This window comes from Dendrobium catenatum, unplaced genomic scaffold, assembly GCF_001605985.2.
Source record: "Dendrobium catenatum unplaced genomic scaffold, ASM160598v2 fragScaff_scaffold_156, whole genome shotgun sequence".
Lineage (NCBI taxonomy): Eukaryota > Viridiplantae > Streptophyta > Magnoliopsida > Asparagales > Orchidaceae > Dendrobium > Dendrobium catenatum.
The window spans coordinates 4276629-4298734 of NW_021318618.1; the positions used below are offsets into that span (position 1 = coordinate 4276629).

General features: G+C 37.9%; 1 protein-coding gene and 1 long non-coding RNA gene across 9 annotated transcripts in view; both read left to right on the forward strand.

Annotated features, from left to right (window-relative positions):
* Positions 1-22106, forward strand: part of LOC110113401 (piezo-type mechanosensitive ion channel homolog) — a 157927-nt gene that overhangs the window by 21486 nt on the left and 114335 nt on the right. The window lies entirely within an intron of this gene.
* LOC114578673 lies at positions 5450-22105 on the forward strand. The gene is made up of 3 exons (XR_003699654.1): positions 5450-5894; positions 8380-8539; positions 21829-22105. It is a non-coding gene; the product is annotated as an uncharacterized LOC114578673 (long non-coding RNA).

The following is a 22106-nucleotide window of genomic DNA, read 5'->3' on the forward strand; positions in this document are numbered from 1 at the left end:
GCCCTCGAGCACCTTCGATTGATTCAATTAGACCTCGTCGAGTCCAATCTGAACTCGAATCGATCCGAATTGATTTTAATTAGACTCGACCATATTCAATCAAGCCCGAGTAATTTATTTTGACTGCTATGAGTTTGATTTGACCCGAATCGTCTTTAATTTGATTCGATCAAATCGATTGAACCTAATTCGCTTTTAAATTAAGCCAATTTGAATCGAATTCACATTTAAACTGACCCAATTTTGGACTTGAATTGAGCCCGGTTTCAGCCTAAATCTGATTCAAACCGGCTCATTTCAATTTAAGCAAACTCCAATTTAGTTTTGGTTTAATTTGAATTGATTTCCTAAATCAAGAAACTGCCTCGATGGTCTTGATCTCTCCAAAATTCGGATTCTGCCGCGGCTGCAGGCTCCAGTCGCGTGAGTCCTCGAACGAGCAATGGATTCGAGCGACTTCTAGAGGGAGCAGAATGTCGCAGTGTCGTTTTGAGCTTTCGGAGCAGAGCAAAGGTTCGAGAGACGTTAGGAGGCTGGGACAAAGCCTTTGGTTGGCTCATGGGCACTCTCTCCCCTGGCTCTCAGTTCTCTCCCTCTCGGTTCCAAGACTGAAATCCCTTCTCCCCCTCTCGTCTCACTGGTTCACGGAACCTTAACCATCGGCCTCACTGCAAGAGACTGACTTCCCCTCTCTCATGGTTCTCGGTTCCTTTTGCTCTTCGCACTCCAGGAGTCGGGACTCCTCTTCTCCGTCTCTCTTCCTCGCGTGAGCCCAGGTGACCCGATCGGCTTTCTCCATTCAGCTTCATTCGTTCGGGAGCCCCGACCTACACCGAAGTCCTCTCGCTTCTGGGCGACAGATCCACCCCGGCCACCCTTCTCTGTTCGTGAGCCGGTCGACGTCGAACCTTCTTCTTCTCCTGGTTTCGCGCGCCTAGATCGAACCCGTTGTCGTGCCTGATGCCGACCTGAGCTCCTACATTGGCCGTCGATTTCCCTCTTCCTTAGAGCAGGTATACTCCTTGTCTTCCCTTTCCCCTTTCTTCTTCTTTTTCCTCTCCTTCTCTTTGCCTTTCTTCCTTATTCTTCTCTTTCCATTGCTTATTCTTCTTCTTCCAGATTTCTCTTGGCCCAATCTTTTTCCACATCTCAATCTCTTTCTTCTCTTCCTACCTTCTTCGTATACATGGTAACAATGGTTCATGCATTTTTGTTAAGATTTATGTCATGATTATCTTGAGTTGATTCTTGTTTCATTATGAGATATAGGATAGGTGTTATTGATGCAAAGTCTTTGTTTTTATTTTCTTCTTTGCCTAGGCATTGTAAGCTAGCCATTTGAGGAAATACCTCAAAGATATCTCTCTTGTCCTGTAGCTTTATTTTAAGAAGGTTTGAGTGGTTGGTTTTGTCTCTGTTGTGATTAAGGATGCAGTTACCATCATTATTTATTATTTGGCTTTAAGTGATGTATTCACCTGTCCCATGAAAAGGTTAGTCGCTACAATGGAGAGTTGGTACAAGGAAGCCTTGGGTATAAAGCTATGATTTGATAGCATGCATATTTGACATCAAAGATTTATAAAATTGTTGGATAAGTGGGGATGTATTCATCCTTTCTTTGTTTCACGTAGAGAAACACCTGAGGTTAGTTTGGTTGACATGCATCAAATCCACCATTATATATAGTAGGCCATTTTCTTTTTGTTCTTTCTTGGGTAGCATGAAAAGAAGCATGCGTAGTTGCATTGATATTGAGTTGTACTTAATCTATTTCCTTCATTGTCATTTTGATCGTCAAGTTTTGAGATGATTATAATCTTTCTTTTTCATTCCAAAATCTTAACAAGCTTTGTGTAGATTGTGGCAAGGCTTGAGAATCCATATTGTTTCTTTACTAAACTATGCATGCAAGGTGTTTGTAGAAATTTTTGTCAAGAAATGCTACAAATTTTGGACAAATGGTAGTCTCTTGGCAAACCATATTTGCATGACCAACTTGAATATCATCTTGTTGGTGGTTTATATTTTGTTTAAAAAAAAAAAAAAAAGCTTTGACTTGGGATTTATTGAAACTCTTTTCAAGTTTGACGTCTAGTGCTTAGCTCCTATTTATACCCATATGGTTGCTGGATGATGGATTACTTCGGAAGAGTTGTTGTTTATATTTTCTTAAGACCCATGCATTAGTTCATACTATTTGAGAAGTTTATAGTTTATGTCATGTGGTGCAATGTTCTATATATAGTTTGTGAAATACCATGAAAACTATGACATGTCCTTGCTTAAAATAATTTTTTTTAATTACATCAAAATACTCGATGTTTACATTGAAGTTTTTTAACGAGTGCTTTTGAGATTGTTATGTCAATACATGTGTCGGTATGACTAGAAGCAAAGTTTATTTTATAAATGTGATTGTTCAAACTATGAGAATTCCATGAAAAGTTTCACATTATTATTATCTATAAAATACCATCGTGCTTTGTAGTTATTGGACAATGATACATGCTATGTTGAATCATGAATGGTTATCCCTTATGTGGATCGCTTTGCACAACTTGATAAAAATGCCTTGATTTTGTGTTAACAAGTTACTTTAAACTCATAGCTTAATGATACTTTCCTTCATTCTAAAACCCCTAGTGGAATGAGTAGAGATTGCATTGTTATAAAATTAACTAAGCATATGGATACATGCGTTTCTTCTTTTCCGTTAGAGTATAAAGCACGACTTTCATGTTGAATTGGTTCTATTCAATTCTTGCGTTAGTTTAGCAATGAAGCGTTGGATATGACATTCATTAGCAAATTATCGTGTAGCATTCTTTTGTTTAAAAGTTTCATATGGATATTTAATTCACTTTTGAGCTTGTCTAGAAAGATATGGTGATTACATAGAGGCCTTATACCTAATGAAATTCATGGACTTGTGTTAGGAGAGCTTGTTCACATGTTTCATGGCACTTGATGTAAGGTTTCTAAATTGATTTGGAAAAGGGCTATATGCAGTTTTTTTTACTGTTTTAGGTTTCCAAACTATTTTGGGAACAAACTGCATGCAGATTTTCATCGTTTTTGGTTTCCAAACTATTTTGGGAACAAACTATATGCAGATTTCTACTTATTTTAAGTTCCAAACTGCTTTGGGAATGGATGAAGTGCAGTTTTTTTCACTGTTTTAAGCTCCAAATAGCATTGGGTAGCAAAGCATGTGCAGTTTTTTTATTGTTTTAGCCTCCAAATTGTTTTGGAGACAAACCAAGTGTAGATTTTCAATTGCTCTATGCTCCAAATTTATTTGTAAACAAGTTAGACACATATTTTCACTTGTTTTGTGCCTCAAACTATTTTAATAGATAAAATCAAATATTTGTTTGGCCTCTTTGAGTTATAGTTGGTTGAGGGAACTTCATGTGTATTTCTATTAAATGGTTTTCATTGGTGGAGTTTGGAGATAGTATCAAGTGACCATGAGTTTTATATCTTTTTCGTCGCCATGAAAGCATAACATTAGTATTGGGTTTCGGCAAGAATCAATGTTGTGAGCGCATGAACTTTATCACATGGGAAAGGTAATCCAAAGCATGAATTGTTATAAACTTTATTATTCTCCAAATTACATATTTGTAAGCTTCTTTTGGATACTTATTGGCATGCACTATGTGAGATTTGTTCTGTGATATAAAAGTTTTGAAAGTTTTTCTATTTAAATTGATATGCATATATGTTGTGTTGGGAAGGTTTTCAAAAGTGTTTTATTTATCGTTGGAGGTTGTTTTATATTAGAAGATTTTCAAGAATGATTTCATGCTAGAAAGATTTTGTGAAGTGTTTTGCATCGAGATGCTTTATGATGTGTTTTGTAAATTTTCTTATGTTGAGAAATTTTATGTCGTGTCTTGTGAATGTTTCTTGATGGAAGGATTAATAATGCCTGCCCATTGAGAAGCTTCCACAAATTACCCCACACAAAATAAGAAGAGAGCACTTGGTTGATTTTGTGTCAAAAGAGTCTTATTGTTTTTGCTTTCTTTTCGATAAGAGTTTATTTGTCGCTTCATTTGGAAAGTTTCTTAAATAAGTTTTGGGATTTGAAAACTTTAAATAGCTTTGTGTTGGAGGGCTTTTTAGTGTCTTTCTAGAGTAAGGTAGTCCTTACTTATTTGAGTTAACTTTCTTTAGTGTTAGCTTCTAAAAAAAGAAAGAATTTTGGATAAATATGAAACAAAAGAGAATCTTATTTTGAGTTTAGTTTTGGGAATTTGTTTTCCTTAGTTGCTTTGGGGTTTTATTTGGAGGGTATTGTAGGTAGATGTTTCAAATGTATCAAGTGCCTTATTTGGATTGTGGGAACAACAAAGGGCATTGAAAGCAACCTTCTCCCTATTCATATTATATTGAATTAGGGGAAAGGTTGTTTTAGATACACACTTTGCTTCAAACAAGTGTGCCCAACAACAACAATGCATACATTCCTTTTATGTTTGATTTTCATTTTTTTCTTTCTATTGCATTTAGTCGTCTCTTACTTTGTTTTTAGTCTTTCTACCGCTTCTTTATTTATGCTTTGGTATTCGATGCTTGTAAATGTCCTAAGGGTTAGAAAACAAAACCTCCTTTCGTTCCCTACAATACTAGTGACACATAAGGACAAAAATTAAGGATTGAGTCTTAGATAATATAGATTTAAGGTGCATGCTCCTTATATGATAGAGACATCAAAATAAAAACTTAGCGACACGTTTTCCTAGGTTTAATTTTCTTTAATCCATTAATAATTAACCAATTATTTATAATCTAGCTCTTAAAATATACTAAAAAAAATATTCAATTTTTATCAAGGTATTATTAACGTTTGTAATCATTAAATTGCAAATTCAAAACATACACCTAAAATCAAATTTAACTAATCTAATAATAAGCTTCTAACCAATTTAAAGTCTAAAAGATGTAGATTAAACTTAGGAGATTCAAATCTAAAATTAAAATTTATTAGTATAAAAGATTCCTAAAGATCAAACCTTAGATTAATATTTTAAAATCAATAAACGAACCCCTTAATACATAACAACCACTCAAAAAATGAAGTTTATTGGATGGACTACTCCGGACTGCGGGGCTAAGTGTCCTAAGGAGGCCTGGTTCCTCGAGCCTGGTGGCACAACGCCATGAATGGATTTAATGGAGTGTTAAACTTTAAAATTAATTTCTTAATTGGTTTAAGTCAAACCTTAATTGATAATAAATTGCCTAATTCATCTTTCTTTTTAATCTATAACCAACTGAATAATTCAACAAAATTGGTTACCATTGGGTAACCCAAGCCTACGAGGCTATTAAGTTAGCCCCAAGGAGGGTGAAATAAACCTCACGGCCTAGGTGTGAAACAAAGGTGATAATCAATCAAATAATACGAAAATATATCTTTAAAATCAATCCTAAAAAATTAATATTTAAATTTCAACTAAAAATCTCTCTTTTAGTTCTTTAACAAATCAAATGCAAGTAATTTGAACTAATCATCCTACATAGGACCTATCCAAAACTAGACAACCTGTTACACACACTTTAGACTTGTTTGGTTGGAACACGACTTTTAGCCCTAGGTTAGGCTGACATTTTCTTTTGTTATTCAGTGTTTACTACATGTACATGTTATATAAATGTTATACTTAAATTTCCTGTTTATTATATTTTTATGTACTTGCATTTATTTTTTGAATGGCATCTACGCTCATTTGTATATTTCTCTTTTATCTTATTTTGCGAGGTACATTGGATCATGACGATAGAGAATTAAAGAGGAGCATTTTCTTAGGAGCTTTTAAGTGGCCGCGCCACAATCTGGGATCATTTGCTCATGAACTTGTAAATGGCAGCATCACAATCAGGTACGATCTTTGCAATTTGTAACGAACTCTTAATTATTTATCGGAATTGCTACACTCCACACACATATTGTTAATATGTATTCTAGCATGTTTAGGTAGCCAGCCATAGGTTAGTTCACTAACGAAGCTTTGGCCCTACAGGTCAAAGCTTGCCCCATTTTCTGTGAGCCCTAGAGACCATTAGGGTCATTTAGGCCTGTAGTGTAGGCCTCCTATTGTGCCATTGGCATCGTTGTTTTCCAACACGAAGTGTGCATCGTTGTTTTTCTCACACGAAGTGGGAATCGCTAGGATGTTACCTTTTTCTGGTTTTGGGTATGATACCTCCCCACGTTATGTGAGCCTTAGAGAAGGCTTGTAGAGTAGGCCACCTATTGTGCCATGGGCATCGTTGTTTTCCCACATGAAGTGGGCACCGCTAGGATGATTTTCTATTGTTGTGTGATGCGGGTATCTTGCCTGAAGGGCACCCTTATTGTATTTATTCACTTTTTTTGTACTCTGAATGTCATGCATGCATTTTTACACACTTTTCTCCACAATTCACTTTACTTACATGCATGCATTACATTAGTGGACCTAAGGACATTTCTTACTTATGCATATGTTTCATGCATCATATGTGGCAATATGTCTATTCATTTGCATATTATAGAGTCCTTGATTTAAGCCTTTCAAACTATAAATCCTTGATTCATTAGGATAGAGCCTTCATATCTTGTACGCATATAGGACGATTGGTTGTGCTTAGAATGTTAGCCGGCTGCTCACTCTAGGCAAGCATAAGCCCCGATTGTACACCCCTCTGTGTGTCTATTCTTTTTCTCTAGCTTTCTCTTCCTTAGACCGGCCGAGTGTTGATGTTGAACCACACATGTTGACTAAACTAAATTGGGCCTATGTATCCCTTTGATTAGGAAAGCCTAGAAATTCTTTTGCGCTAAACTCACTTTTGAGAAGATAATCTAACATCTCTAATCGAGAGTTTTCTTAGACTGAGGTCTAAGTTGTAATTAACTACGGGGGCTTGCGCCCGTAGGAAACCGATCTCCACAATCAAATAAACTCCATTCGAGCTGATGTATCGAATGGGAGAAATCTCATGAAATTTTGGGTTATATATATTATTATCCATCGAAGTGCGTAGGCGAAAGTCACTATCTTCCATGGCTAATTGTATATATAACTCGATCTGCTCTTCCATTGTCCTGCTTGTGTCGACTGTAAAGGCCTACAATCATTTTATCCTACGGGATAGTGTGATCGTACTCTTTGCATTCGAACCCATGAGCAGAATCCTTTCGGAGACCCAAATTAGACCAGTCCAGTGGACTGGTCCAGCCGGTCCGTGCGGGACCGGCCCAGCGTGAACAGGGCGGAGAAATCTCCGCCCGCTGGATGCTGAGCGAGCCGCACACCGTGCATGAGCTTTTTAGGAAACTTTTTTGAGGGTTTTGAGAGAGAAATTTGAATGTAGGGACTGTTTAGGGATTTCCTTTTGATTTGTATGCATTAAATACTTTGCCTTCCTAGGGTTTGGGCATCTTGAATTTGGCTGAAATTTGAGATCTCTTAGATTTAGGTTTCTTTGGGCTCTAGCGGAGTCTAGAGATTTGGGAGAGATCAATCCTCATCTCGAGTTGAGGATGATTTGTATCTTTGTTGTTTTATTCATCTACTAGTGAAATACAAACTTTTGTTTGATTTTCTCTCAATTTTTCCATCCGTTTTCCTCTGGTTTGGTGCAGATTTCTGCTGTAAACAGCAGAAATGCTGCTGTTTGCTCATCCGTTTTGCTTGGGATTGCTTGCAAACTCAAGTATTACCTTAGGGTTACTTGTGGACTCAGGTATTTCCTATCATATTCCTTGATAAACTTCCCTGAACTCTTAGGATAAGCTCATTATACTTCAATTTGATCAGCACGTGCATTAACATTATCGCAATTATGTTTGTTAAATTGATAAACTCAAAAATGTAATTAAAGACGGTCTTTCTTGAAAATAATTTGGGTCAGTATCATTTTCCTTTGAGAATAAGCGTATAAATTGATAACGCATCACTTTCAAGGAAGTTGAATGTTTTAGACATTCTATTGATAGTTATGCTATGAGTTGTGGGCTAAAAATTATTTGATGTGCAATCCACTAGTATTTGTTAATATTACCTTTCATTGTAATGCTTATTGTTGACACAGTCAAGCTATGAACTATCGTCAGGAATGTTGCATTTTTACACTTTCGTGAAAAATTTTTATGCTTATTTAGCTTGTATAGCTAAGTGTTATTTTATCATAGCTGGACAAATAGCCTTCTTCTTGATATAGGAGTTGATTTGGACATTGTGCTTCGACAAATAAAATGTTGCCTGTCTCAAGATATTTATGCTACTTGTGAAGAAAATATATTGAGCTTGTGATTAGGCTCAATTTGTTGAAACCTATTATTTATTTTTTTTGTTAAACTGATGTTGCTTTTCTTGATAGTTGGAAGATATTTATTCAAGCTTGTTTCTCGTCAAATGTGATGCTGTTTTAAATAGAGCCTCTCGTAAACTAGGACAAAAGCAGAGCAGAATGACAAAATTTTGCAGTGGGATATTGCTTATTCTTCATATTGATATGCGTCATTTGGGCTCCTATGTTGGTATGAACCTTCCTTGCCGTCTCTCCCTCTCAATTTTCTCTTATATCCATTTTGTTGGAAAAGGAATGTTGCTGGCCCTGTTTAATGACTTTCTGATATAGAAGCTATCTTACGAACTTATTCTCTCCAACATATATACCACTTGTCTCTTCATTCGATCTTTTTTCTTTTTCTTTTTTTGTCTTGTTCATCCTCTAATGTTTTCATTTTCAACTTATCAGTGATGAGAAAATAATCATAAAACATTATCAAACCTATGATCTTTCTTGTTTTCTTTCTATTGTTCCAGCATCACTTTCTAATATTTTTTAAGCTAGCGGAATTCATTAGAAATTGGTTTGCATGATTTTTGTTTTGCCATGTATGAATAGATATCAAATCCATTCATCAGCATGTGTGATGTAGAACTACTATGCTTTTAAATGTATGTGGTAAGAAATTGCACGAATTGAAAAGAACAAGAACAATTATTTCTATTAGCTATTCCAAACGACAGGATAAAACATAAGAGCGGTCACTTCCGTTTAGGCTAAGTCACATGCCAAGCACTTGGAGAATCAAAACAAGTTAGAAATTCAATAATATGCAAAGTAAATAGCTTTCAACAGAATCCTTAATTTAACAATTAGATTAGAAGCATAGAAAGTGCACTCAATCCTACGTTTACTAAGCTTTGGCAATGGCGAAACAAAATCCTACATTTACTAAGCTTAGGCATAAGGCGAAACTCGGCTCCTTGTGATTCGTCATCACCTACAAGATTAGGGGATTAGAAAGGTAATTGAAGAGGGGTAGAAGTTCACCTTAGTCAAAGTCCGGAAACAAGTAGTCGAGATGTTGAAGAAGTTCGTCGTAGTTTTATTGAAGGTTCAACTTAGAGAAAAAGTAGTTTCTCTAGTGTTGAAGTGTTGAGCACACTAGTTAGTACTTCCTTTAAAGGCTCCTATTGAGAGGGAGGAGCTTATCTCCGATGGTGGTACGGTCGAAAGGTGCCGGTGGATGCTAATGGACAGCTAGTTGTCCTCTTAAGGCAGCCTTTGAGAACCTTTAGGTTGGAGGTAAACCAAGGGGTAGATGCAGGAAATTATGGCAGCAAACTTGGTGAGCAGGGAAACATCACCCGGAAGAGATTTAGAGGGGATTTGGAGAAGTCAAACCCAGCAAAGCTGCTAGGGAGGAGGCGGTTAGATATGGGCCAGATTTTGAAAATATTTCCAACGTGAGGGAGGCTGAAATTGTCGGCAGAAATATGACATACTTTGGAGATATTTCCAATGTGAGGGAGTCTGAAATTGTGGGCAAAAGTATGACAGATTTTTGGAAATATTTCCAATGTGATGGAGGCTGAAAATGTGTGCAGAAATAGTGGCCAGAATTTTGGAAATATTTTCAACGTGAGGGAGGGAATTTAATGTGGCAATTAGTGCTAGCTTAAATTAGTAAATTAAATTTGGGAAGAAAGATCTCATCCCAAATTAATTTAAAATTCAAAAGCTATGATTTGGAGACTTTCCAAAATTAGGATTTCTAATTTAGGCAATAATTTCAAATTCAAATTTATTTGAATTTGCCTTTAATTGTCTTACCTAAATTATGAAAAATAAATTAGGAAAGGTTTAATAGCAAAGGGGATTGGGAGGGAGGCCAAAGAAGGGCTGGCAGCAAGGTGGAGGGGCCGTGGGTGGTGGGGTGGCCGGATCTAGCCGTCGAGTGGGAAAAACAAGGATGGCCGACAATTAGGTTAGGGACGGAGGTAGTATGGTCGGATGGTGGTGGTGGGAGGAGGAAAAAAAAAGAGATAGAAAATAAGAACCACGAACTCGGCCGTCTCCAAGATTGGTGGGTGATCCGAGATCCCTCTCCTAGGGATTCACCAATCAAACTCTCAAGCTCCACAAGAACTCATGCAAGGAAGAAATTTTTTTAATCAATCATTCATTAATTTTCAAAGAGAACAGAGGGGCTATATATAGCCTCGTACATAATATTCAAAATAAAAAACAACAATGCCCTTAGGGCTTACATACGACCTCCCTTCAAGTAAGAGGTAAAAACGTACAAACATAACTAATAATAAAAGACAAATAACATAATAAGACAAATACATGAAATAACTCAAAATACATCGATGTGATCGTGGCCGTAGATCGTCGACCACGCCTCTGATATACGAGTCATGCTCTGATGTCCACATCAATGTGCTTAATGTTTTGTGCGCTATTGCAGTTGCATAGGCGCATTTTATTGTATAGTTGGTTTAAAATAGTGCCTTCATTTTCCAGGGCATTGATGCCATAAAAAAGACATCTTACATAAGAAAGTGAAAGTTTTTAAAAAGGTATATATTTAATGAGTGATATACTGATGTAGACATCTACCAGAGGTTCAGATATGTGTATCGCCGTAGACAACGCAGATCGACGGCCGCGATTCAGAGTTTATATTTCTAATTATTTATGTATTTCTTTTATGCATTTTTCTTTTTATTTCCTATTGTACCCCTAGTATAAGCTGAGTCATGAGTGTAGCCCCGAGGGCAAAAGAGTCATTGTATTTCCTTTTATGTTGGGACCTATATATAGGTCATTTCATGTTGTATTATGGTTAATGATGATTGAATTGAAAAGCTATTTTGTTCTTCTTTGTCTTCTTGCATGAGTGCTTGAAGAAGAGAGAGAGAGAGAGCTCCAAGGGGGAGCAAACCGCAAGGCCCACCAATCGTTGGAAGAGTCCTCGATTCGTGGTTAGAATTTTATCTTTTCGATCGTGTTCCAATCCATCTCCTTCCCCCTCCCCTCCACAAGAAATCCTTCTCCCACATTGCCGCCGCCCCTGTGAGGATCCCGCCGCCGACCGGCACCCAAATTCGGCCGGCCACCTTGCCGGTGACGCCCCTTCATCCACCCGACCCTTCCACCCACAAGTATCAAATTTGAAATTTGAATTTTCAAATTTCAAAATCTTTCCTAATTTGGAATTCCAAATTTGGAAAGTTTTTCATGACAAATTTAATTTCAATTTAAAATTAAATTGAAATCTTTATGTCATCGCCACATCATCACCTCCAATTGGAAACCTAGCTCTCCACTAATTCCTCTTCCCCTTCCCCTATGCAAGCCGCCGGCCACCCATGGAGGAATTCCCATTAATGGTGTGTTTAATGCCATGACCGTTTTTGAAATCATAATTTGATTTCAAAATCTTTCCCTCCTCTTTTACTTAAACTGAAATTAACTTTCAGTTTTAAGAAATTTAAAACCCCTCTCCCCATAATAGCCCGGCCACCCCTTTGATGAGCCCCCTTAATGGCTCATTAAAGCCCTAATTACTTTGTTTGAATTTGAAATTATCTTCAAGTAATTCCCTCCAAATTTACTAAAACCTGAAATTAATTTCAGATTTTAGTAAATCTCTTGCTTCATTCACCCTACCTAAATTCTTCCCCACCACACATCACCCCTTCTCCCAACCGTGGCCGAGCCCCCTTTTCCCCTTGGAAATCCCGCCGGCTCACCTCTCCATCCCCTCCTCCTCCTTTCAACTCAAAGACTCTCCCTCACCGCCTCCTAGCTCCCTTCCCTTCGGAAGAATTCCTCTACATCAAGTATGTATGGCGGATCCGGAGTTTGAGTGGGGATTAGTCTTCAACGCCGACGGGAGCATTAACATCCTACGATCACCGTGCTTCGACGTAGGATTTGAAGACGAAACCACCGTGGAAGAGTACTTGGAGAGAGTCGTCCCGATCCTTGCAAGCATCTACGACCGACAATTTTCGAAGCACACTTGGAGTCTCGAAAGCCAAGCATTCACGCCCTCCTCGTCACCGTCAACTTCTCCGTGGCTAAAGGCCATTGGTGTGGCCACCATCTTCGTGGCATCGTTGAGTTTGTTAAAGGCCTTCTCCCGCTAACCCGAATTGAGTGTGAGTGATCAAGGTACTCATTGTGAAATTTCTAAACATTAGTCGTGGGATTTTATTAATTTCCCGCATTTGCTTTGTTGTGAACTTTGAGATTCATTATTAATCGTGCCTAAACACTAGCTTGAAATTGCTTATCATAATACTTCTTCAATGGAAAATGCTTGAATCTTAATTTACGAAAGGCCTAATCTTACTTGAGTAAACTTTGTGAATCTTAATGAATTTCATGTGCAATCCTTGAATGTTTCACATCATATACCCTTGGTTATTTTTTTAGAATATTAAATTTTTTTTACTATAATAAATAGAGCAGCCCTCTAGTGACCCTAAAGGCTCCCCGCCATCTCTTCTCCGAATTCCTTAAATCGCAGCCTCACTGTATGCTCCCCATTGCTGCAAGTCACACACTCTAATTGTGCCCTACCTGCATGTTATAGTCGTATGCCTTATATTGTCTAGCTATCTTCTACAGCTACTGCTTACACTTGCCTATTATATGTGCCCCACCCAAAACTTGTTACGCACTGGCACATTATCCTGTTTTTGTTGCTCACTTTCCGAGAGCACACTTGTTTTCAAGCATCCTGGTCATGCAACCCTTGCTAGCATTCTCCTTCCTTCCCCTATCGTAGCTACTCTAGGTCTATGATTGCTTATGTGGGTAGTGATTATCTATTAACTGCATTACTTCTTACCCCAAGATGGGATCCTCATCCACGATGGGTGCATCTATCATACTGCCGGAAAAATTTTTTCGTCCTTAACAAATTGCATATTTTTTGATCGAACACGACATAAGAAAAATAATATATTATCCCAATGGATAAAAAAATATCATTTCCTTATAGATTCAATAACAAAATTTATAAATTTAAATTTTAACAGAGATTTTCCCTTATTCGATATTTGGTTGAATGAGGTTTATTTAATTTTAGGATATGGATTAATTACATCTTAAGCATTTGATAATTAAACTAATGACTTTCTTTCTTTTTAAATAATCAAAATATTGGTTAAAGGCTTTCATTTTAAAATTAATAAAATTCTTGTTTAAAGATTTTTTATCTTTAGGAATTTCAAGGATGACGTGGATCAATTTTGATTAGAATTCTTGGAATGAGAGTCAAGGAGAGGAAGAGGAGTTGTTGATTCTGAGGGGAAACTCAGAGGTACTAAAAAACGAACATATATTGGGCTTTACATTTTAGAATCCAATTTTTGTTTAAGTTAATCATTTTCATTGAGGATGTTGGGGCTTATATTCCAACAACACATGTGCCTTTGGATATGGATTGAGAGCAGTACTCATGCAGAGTCATCAACCAAGTATTGACAACTAGGGCCAGGCTGAAATCAGTCTGTGAGAGGGAATTTGATGCAATCAAAAATTTGGGGAGGGACCCAAATTTTTGATCACAAAATCAAAACCTTTCTAAGAAATAGAAAATGACATGAACTCATAAAAACTAGACTAATTAAACAAAACAAAACACAATTTTAATATTATAAAAGGACTTACAAACAAAAACTCTTACAAACGACAATTATAACTTGAACGCTTACAAACTTTGACATGACATAAACATCAATCATAAAACTGCATTTTCTTGAGAAGAATGATACAATGGAGTGGATACTTGCGGAGAGACGAAAGAGATTAGAAGCCAAGACGAAGATTGGAAAGAGCTCGCAAGATTTCCATAGAAGTAGAAGAAGTGGAACAAAGCTCTCAAGCTTTTTCCAAAAAAAACCTCAGGTTTTCTCTCCAAAAAATCATAATCATCACTACTAAAACAGCCACAAAACTTCCTCTATGTATAGGCATAAAAGAGGAATACAAACAGCCATTATAACCACTAATTAATTCAATTAAAAGGGGTAAATAAAAAGACAAATCTGTCCCAAAACAGCCCAAAAAACCCTTCAAATACTCAAATAAATGAGGGAATGAAAGGTCAACATGCACTATACCGAAATCCCAGAAGGCACAGCAAAAAACAGGGATAAAGCCACGGTTTCAAGCAAATACATCACGGATTCCAGCAGCCAAGCACAGGGACCAAGCAACCATATTTATTTCGGTAAAAGGGGGACCACGAGCAATAAATTCAAGAGCAAACCAAAGGGTCAAAGCCATCAAAGAACCGCAGTTGTCCAAGAGGTAAAAGGGAGAGGAAAATGCAATAGAAAATTATAGAAAAGAGGGGGAAAGAGAAAAGCCAATGTTTAAGAAATAATGAGCTAATTTTTAGTTCAATAAATGAACTAAAAATCAGCTCATAATGAGCTTAACCTTCCACTTGACATTAATGATCTAGAGAAGTCAAAAATCAAATATTAGGATTTGATTTGACCCCCCCTTGCCTACATCAGAATTGATGGACATTGCGTTAGTCATCCAGAAGTGGAGACCCTATTTGTTAGGACATCATTTCATTGTCAGGATGGTGACAGAGGAGCATCAAAGATGGCTGTCAAAGTTGTTGGGATATGATTTTGAAATCCAGTATAGGCTAGGGATGGAGAATAAAGCAATAGATGCCTTGTCTATATGTATGGGGGAGTTACATGTGATAGAAGTATTGTTACCACTGATGTTGGATTTAGAGGCCATTAAGGGGGATAGTGCACATGATGAGTTGGGAAAGATTATTGTTGATTTATTGAAGGAAGGGAGTGGCCACCCAGGATATTCTTTAGAAGGTGAGAGGCTTCTATTCCAGGAGAGATTTATGATGCCTAGGACATCAGTTCATATTCCACACCTGCTCCAGTTCTATGAGAGCGCTGTTGGGGGTAATTCTGAGGTGCAAAAGTCATACAGGAGACTCGCTTCAGAGTTGTATTGGAAGGGGATGCATTAGGATGTGGAGAAGATGATAGCCATATGTGAGATATGTTAGAGGAACAAGTACGTGACCATATCTCCAGGAGGATTACTAAAGCCTTTAGCTCTACCAGGTCGGATGTATTCAAGAATTTCATAGATGGATTACCCCAATTGGAAGGGTTTACAGTGATTTAGGTGGTAGTGAATAGACTGAGCAAGTATGCCCATTTCATTCCCCCCTACGACATGCCTACACAACAGTGACAGTTGCATCAACTTTTATCAAGGGGGTGGTCAGATTGCACATGATATCGGAGGCTATAGTATCTGATAGGGATAAGGTGTTTCTAAGTCACTTTTAAAAGAGTCATTCAGACTACAGGGGATAGTACTGAAGAGGAGCACCGCCTACCACCTGCAGATAGATGGGCAGACGAAGGTGGTCAATAGGTGCTTGGAGATATACCTACAATGCTTTGTGTTGGAGACACCCCGGCTGTGGGCCAAGTGGTTAGCATAGGCAGAGTACTGGTGCAACACTCCATATTATTCTGCTTCTCAGATGATCCCATTTAAAGTGTTGTACGAACGAGATCCATCTCACCATGTGCATGTTGGGCAAAGTAACACCCTAGTTTCTTCAGTAGAGGAGTACTTGGAGGAGAGGGACATGGTGTTGGAAGAATTGAAGAGGCATCTATTGAGGGTGAAACAAATTATTAAGAAACATGTGGATGGACACAGGAAGAATATTCAGTTTGAAGCAGGGGATTGGGTGTTCATGAAGCTTAGACCTTACTGACATATGATGATTGCTAACAAGAGGAGCAAGAAGCTAACTCCATGATATTTTGTCCCCTATGAGATAGTAGAGAAAATTGGAGCAGTGACGTACGTATCGTTTGAGGTTTAGGGGATCAATGCCACCATACATTCAGTGTTTCATGTATCACAATTGACGAGAGTTTTAGGGGATCACATTGCGTGTTCAAAGTTGCCAGCAACATTGACTAAAGATTTGGGAGTAATATTGGAACCCCTTGAGTTACAAGGGGTGCGTCAGGGAGGAAGGGGTAAATGAGGTGTTGATCAAGTGGAAGGACCTTCCAAATTATGATGCAACATGGGAGCCTTATGAGATGGTGTGTTAGCCTCCACATCTTAGCCAAATGAAATAAAAAGGGGTTAAATCATACCTGTTAAAAACCTCTGCCACTGCCCATATTCTACTCAAATCCTGTCACTAGCTGCAGTCACCTATACCTCTCTATTCGGCGCCAAATTCAATCGCTTATTCCACGCTTGCCTCGATCGCGGCGTCATAGCGTAATAAATCAAACATGAAGCCCTTCATTTCTCTTCTTACACACACGAGACAACCTTCCTTAGACATCTCTTTCCCCTCTCGGTTCGCAAGCCGCAATCCACGAACCCCTTCCACCTCTAAGTTGAAGCTCCCAATCCCCTGCATTCCCTCTGCCTCTTCCGATCTAGTCGAACTCATCCATCATTGTCGCCTCTACCCACATACAAGAAACAGGCCGACTAGGTCATCGAACCCTAAAGCCCGATTCGCCTCCGTCAACCCCTCTACACCAACCAAAGATCTCCACTCTACCTTCGGACCTCTCCAACTCCTCTGACCTTCTTCCTAGCTCTCATCGCTTCTTCCGATTCCAAAGCATACGCTGACATCTCCCCCACTCGCCTCTTCCAAAGCCTTAGCCGATGCCTGATCTTACCCATCACCGGTGATCGAAGCTTCCCCAGAGCCTGTTTGCTTTTCCCTTCCTAGTCGACACCCAGAACCGAAACTCCTGCAGTAAGATAGGGATTAATTTGGGTTTAATGTTAATAACAGTTTTTATTATTAATATTAACACTGAAACGACAATGACTTGAACAAAGCCAGGGACTTAATTTGGATAGCATGGAACCTTAATTGAACATTAAATAAATGCAAATTTGAATGATTAAATAAAAGACTTAATTCAAACTCAATCAAAATGGATCTAAATTGGACAAGACTACAATGTATATGAAATCAAATTGGACTCAGATTTGAACTTTATCTGGACATTGCAGAGGACTTGAACTCAAACGGGCAATAAGGAATTGAACTTTAAACTCAATTATTTACAATCATGAAAATCAATTGAACATCAATGTTGATAGATGCACAATTATAATCAAGATGCAAGTGGACATGTAAAATTTATGAATAAAGAATATGCAGTATAATGATCTATTCAATAATGCAACAAAGGATTTTCAACCTACATCTAAGTAGCATGATACCCGTAGTGTCCATATTAGTTAGTCTACAAGTTCATGTTAAGAAACTGGGGGGCACTAATGAAACAAGCTCCTAAATGAATATGGATGCTCTCAAAGATAAGGAAGAACTTGTAATAAACAAGTATCCAAATACGAACTTGCAAGTCGTTACTCCAAACTCCTTCAAGCATAATTCATTCATAAAAGGATAATGAAACTCAATGCAATTAGGTGATTCGAAATAATTGCAAAAGAACTACAGGGATATATAGTGAATATGATGACTTTGACAAGTAGCTAGGAACTTGCAATACATAGAGAATGGATCACCTATGAATGGTGATAATACACATACCATGAATACAATAGCTTACCAATGGTCATAAATAAGGAATACATTGTATTTTGTAAGTGGCGGTAGGAGATATGTTGCAGATACGACAAGTCTCCAATGCACACGAATATTCATGTGAAGCGTTAATTTGCAGGCAATGATGGAGGATCATTTGTATAAAGATTAATATACTCATAAGTGGCAATCATTAACTGCAAAACAAGCGTAATTATTCTCTTGTGAATGATGACAGTGGACAAGCTACAAATCTGAAAACCTCCCTATGACCAATGTCAACTGTCTTGCAAGTATACATACTACATAACAATCCTTACGAACACTGGAAGATACGCAAGTAAATGTGACAGTCCACTAATCAAACATACCAGTTTCCCGCAAAAAAAAAAAAATTCAATGACACTGTAGGAGACCTATGCCACATTCAACATGTCAGTTGCAAATAGAAGGATTCGATATGCAGTGAAAACAATAATATGATATATCTAGATGCATTTGAGTGAATGTCGACACACAATGCATTGCCCCCATTAGAGCTAATGATCAATATTTGACAAATGTGCTGTTAAAAATTAATGCGAAGCTTGGTGGCTCAAACTTGCAATTATAAACAAAAATATGCATACTATTCCAACCATTTTGATGGTCACAACAATTATTTTAGGAATGGATGCCTCACATAGCTCTCCCAGACGGTTTTATGTACCTTCAATTGATGTAGTTATCAATTCGAAGCGGTGGCCCCTGATTTCGACATATAGGGTAGCAGTAAGGACACAGTCATCCAAGGTTAAATTGACTTGTTCTTTCTTTAAACCAATAACAGAAAATGATGATGATGGCATAACCAATGAATTGCTTGTTGATTTTTATATGAATTCTGGGAAGAGAAAGCCAGGTCAAATCAATATTTGCAGGGATGAAGTGAGTGAGTCTTAGTCCAACCAAGTTCTCAATGTCATGATTGAGTAAGATTATTGAGACTTGCAAGTTTCTGATGAATGGGTGACCCTTAAGCTTACATTGATGGTTGTATAAAACTCAAAGGTGAAGGATATACAGTGTACACCAATTCCTATGAGCCGTTGCAGGAGTCCCGCTATGTACACAAAATATCATCTACAAACAAAATGCCAGATGACTTCAACTAATGTAAATGCCTACAGGCCACTGAAGGAGGCCCGTTATACATTCAACTTGCTATATGCGAGTAAATGTGAAAGAACTACAGTAGATGAAAGCATCTACAACAATAGTAGGAGATTCGTTAGTGAACAACAAGCTACCTGCAGAAAGTAACAAGCAGTGCATGACAGTCTACCTATACGAAACGAAAAAATGACCACAGTACGACATTACGCCACCGGATCCGCAACACTCATACAAGAGAACATAAGGTGTGTACTAGCTCCCAAATAGAACGTTGTGTTCAAGTGACAGCTGACCATACAATTGACTAGCATTAATTATTTTCAAAATGTCCCCGCACGTGCACTACGATATATATACACATAAAAACAAAGAGATGCATGTGTAATCATAAACTAGCATGGGCCCGGGCGAGCATGTTACGGGTACACACATGACGTCTAGGGATGCTTCACGGGTCAATAAATGAAATCAAGTTCGAGCTCATTCCTTCAATGAGGGTAAATAGGAGTTGACACAGATCAAACCATCAAACATATATACGGTTGCGGTATCATCCGATATATTTGTTTTAATATGTTCATATTAGGCCTTCAAGGCCTATGAATAGAAAAAAAATCATTAAATAAAATCATACAACCGACGAACCGATCCTCTATTGGCAAGTTGATAGGGTCGACAAGGTTTAGTCAATGAAAATACTCGTACACTCCGATGATGACCGTGTTGAATGTAGATCTCAATCGAAGGAGTTAACTCCAAATATTCTCAAAATACCACTCAAATGCTCGAAAGTCCAAAATCCAAAAATTTCAAAATCCAAATGTTTAAAATTGAAATTCAACTATTAATCACTTGAAGCAAAATTCATCCACCCTCCGTAACAGTTTGTTGAGGTGGACAAATATGAAAATAAACTCAACTCACAATGAGCCAATGTCTGGTCAAGAATATCACTAAGATTCATTTTCAAACAATCTCTTGCCAGTAAGAACGTGGCATGTGTACTCTAACCTGCGGTTTTTTCTGCCAAATAGCACTGCAGGTAAACAGTTATGACCGAGGCCCTCTTAACTTAGTGGTTTGCCGCCAAATGGCACCATCAAATTACGATTATGGCTAGAGCCCATAAGCTCCCCTATGACATTAAATCCTTGAGATATGAATCAATAGAACATAATCGATTGGGCACAAATCCCTCTATTAGTTAAGGTGAATTCAAAATTTTTCCCTTAGACAAATACTCACCCCGGGCCTACAAGGTGCCCTTGGACGAAGCAACCATGGCTGCCCACAAGGATCCTTCTGTCAGGTTGGGTCGACTACCTCCTTTGACTAAGTAGACCAGGGACCATGATGACCTGGGACGACGGAACCATATGATATTGATTGGGTTCATCATCAATTCCCCCATCATTCACTTTAAGTGCAAGATAGTGAAATTTCCAATTTTAAATATCAACCCTTCTAGTTCCATGTACCTAAATGTCCATGCTGCTACTATATGTCATATAACTCGTATTTTTTACGTATCTGATTGACGACTAACCTTAATCGAAAGTTCTCTCTCATTATCTGGAGGGGTAATTAACTATAGGGGCTTGCACCTATAGGTCAAATCATAAAGTCCTTACAAAATGAGGGTGAAATATCTGGGTAGTGTCTTATTTACAAACCCAATATGCCTTCCGAAAATTTACCCCGGAACTTAATCTATAAACTCCCCCCGAAAAGCAGCGGGGTGGCCGGGCCGAATTTTCGGAGCCCACATGGTGCAACATTAATTTTCGTCTTTCCACCTTGAGGATAAGGTGTTTCTTTGGAAGCGGGGTATTGATACGCCTGGACCGGTCTAGGAGGGATTGGTCCAGCCGACCCAACCCTTGGGCCGGCTACACACCTATAGCAAGTGAAAGCCTATTGACCCGCAGGCTCAATTGGCTGTCCCCTTGGGGGTGGACTCCACAGCTTAGGGAAGAGAGAGGGGGGCTGTTTAGGCCTTTTGGTTATATTTAATGTTTTGTTTTAATTAGGAGTTCACATTAGGGTTAGGGCATGCAAAATTATTGTGGTTGTTTTTCTTCTTTGAGTTGGTATTTTGAGCTCTAGCGGCATCTAGGAATTGAGAGAGATAGATCATCCTACTGTCGAATTGAGGATCGATTGTATCTTGGTATTTTCCTTCCGTTATCTTGATTATTGCAATAAAAACTACTATTTTTTTGTTTTTTTTGGAGTTGTGAATATTTCTCACTATTTGGGCCAATATTGTTAGGTTTTACTTGAGATCTTCAAGTATTTCCTAACATCATGATAATCAAAATTTTATCTATATTGTTAACAAAATATGCTTTTTCATGAAAGGGCTAGAACTGGGAAGATTTTTTTTTAAGAATATTTTCATTACTGATGTTATCAATGACAAACAGTTGGCCGATATCTTTAGCAAGCCTTTAGGATCTCTCTGTTTTCAAATTATGTGAGAATAGTTTATATATATGCTCCATCTAGAGAAACAGTGTTAGCGGAGAAGGAAAGGTGCTCTATTTGTTTGTTGTACAAAAGAAGATTAGAGGTGGCTCACTTTTTTATCAGTTATTAATTTAACTGCATAAGCTACTTGTTTTGGGGCACTTTAATGGGACCGATTCTTAAAGTTAAACTCATAATAAATTTGAATATTAATTGTATTTTCATAATATTCCTTTTATATTGTCCTAAACTCTGCTGGAAGATTAATATTTTCTTTTTCACAGATGTATATCAGCGGTAATCCAACCAATATTGCAAATCCTATTAAAGATGTAAGTGTTCAGATTGATATTAAAGCAACAGGCGGAAGGCTTAGACCATCTCGAACCGAAAATCTCATTTTTCACTTCAAAATGCAGTGAAACCAAAAAAATGCCGTGTTTCATCAGTGCGACGTCAATATTGGCGTCGCACTGTTCATCCGCAATCAAATGACGTCAAAAATGGCGATCGGTTGGAGCAAAGCAAGAACGACAAACAAGTGTTTGCCGTTCGGTTGGAG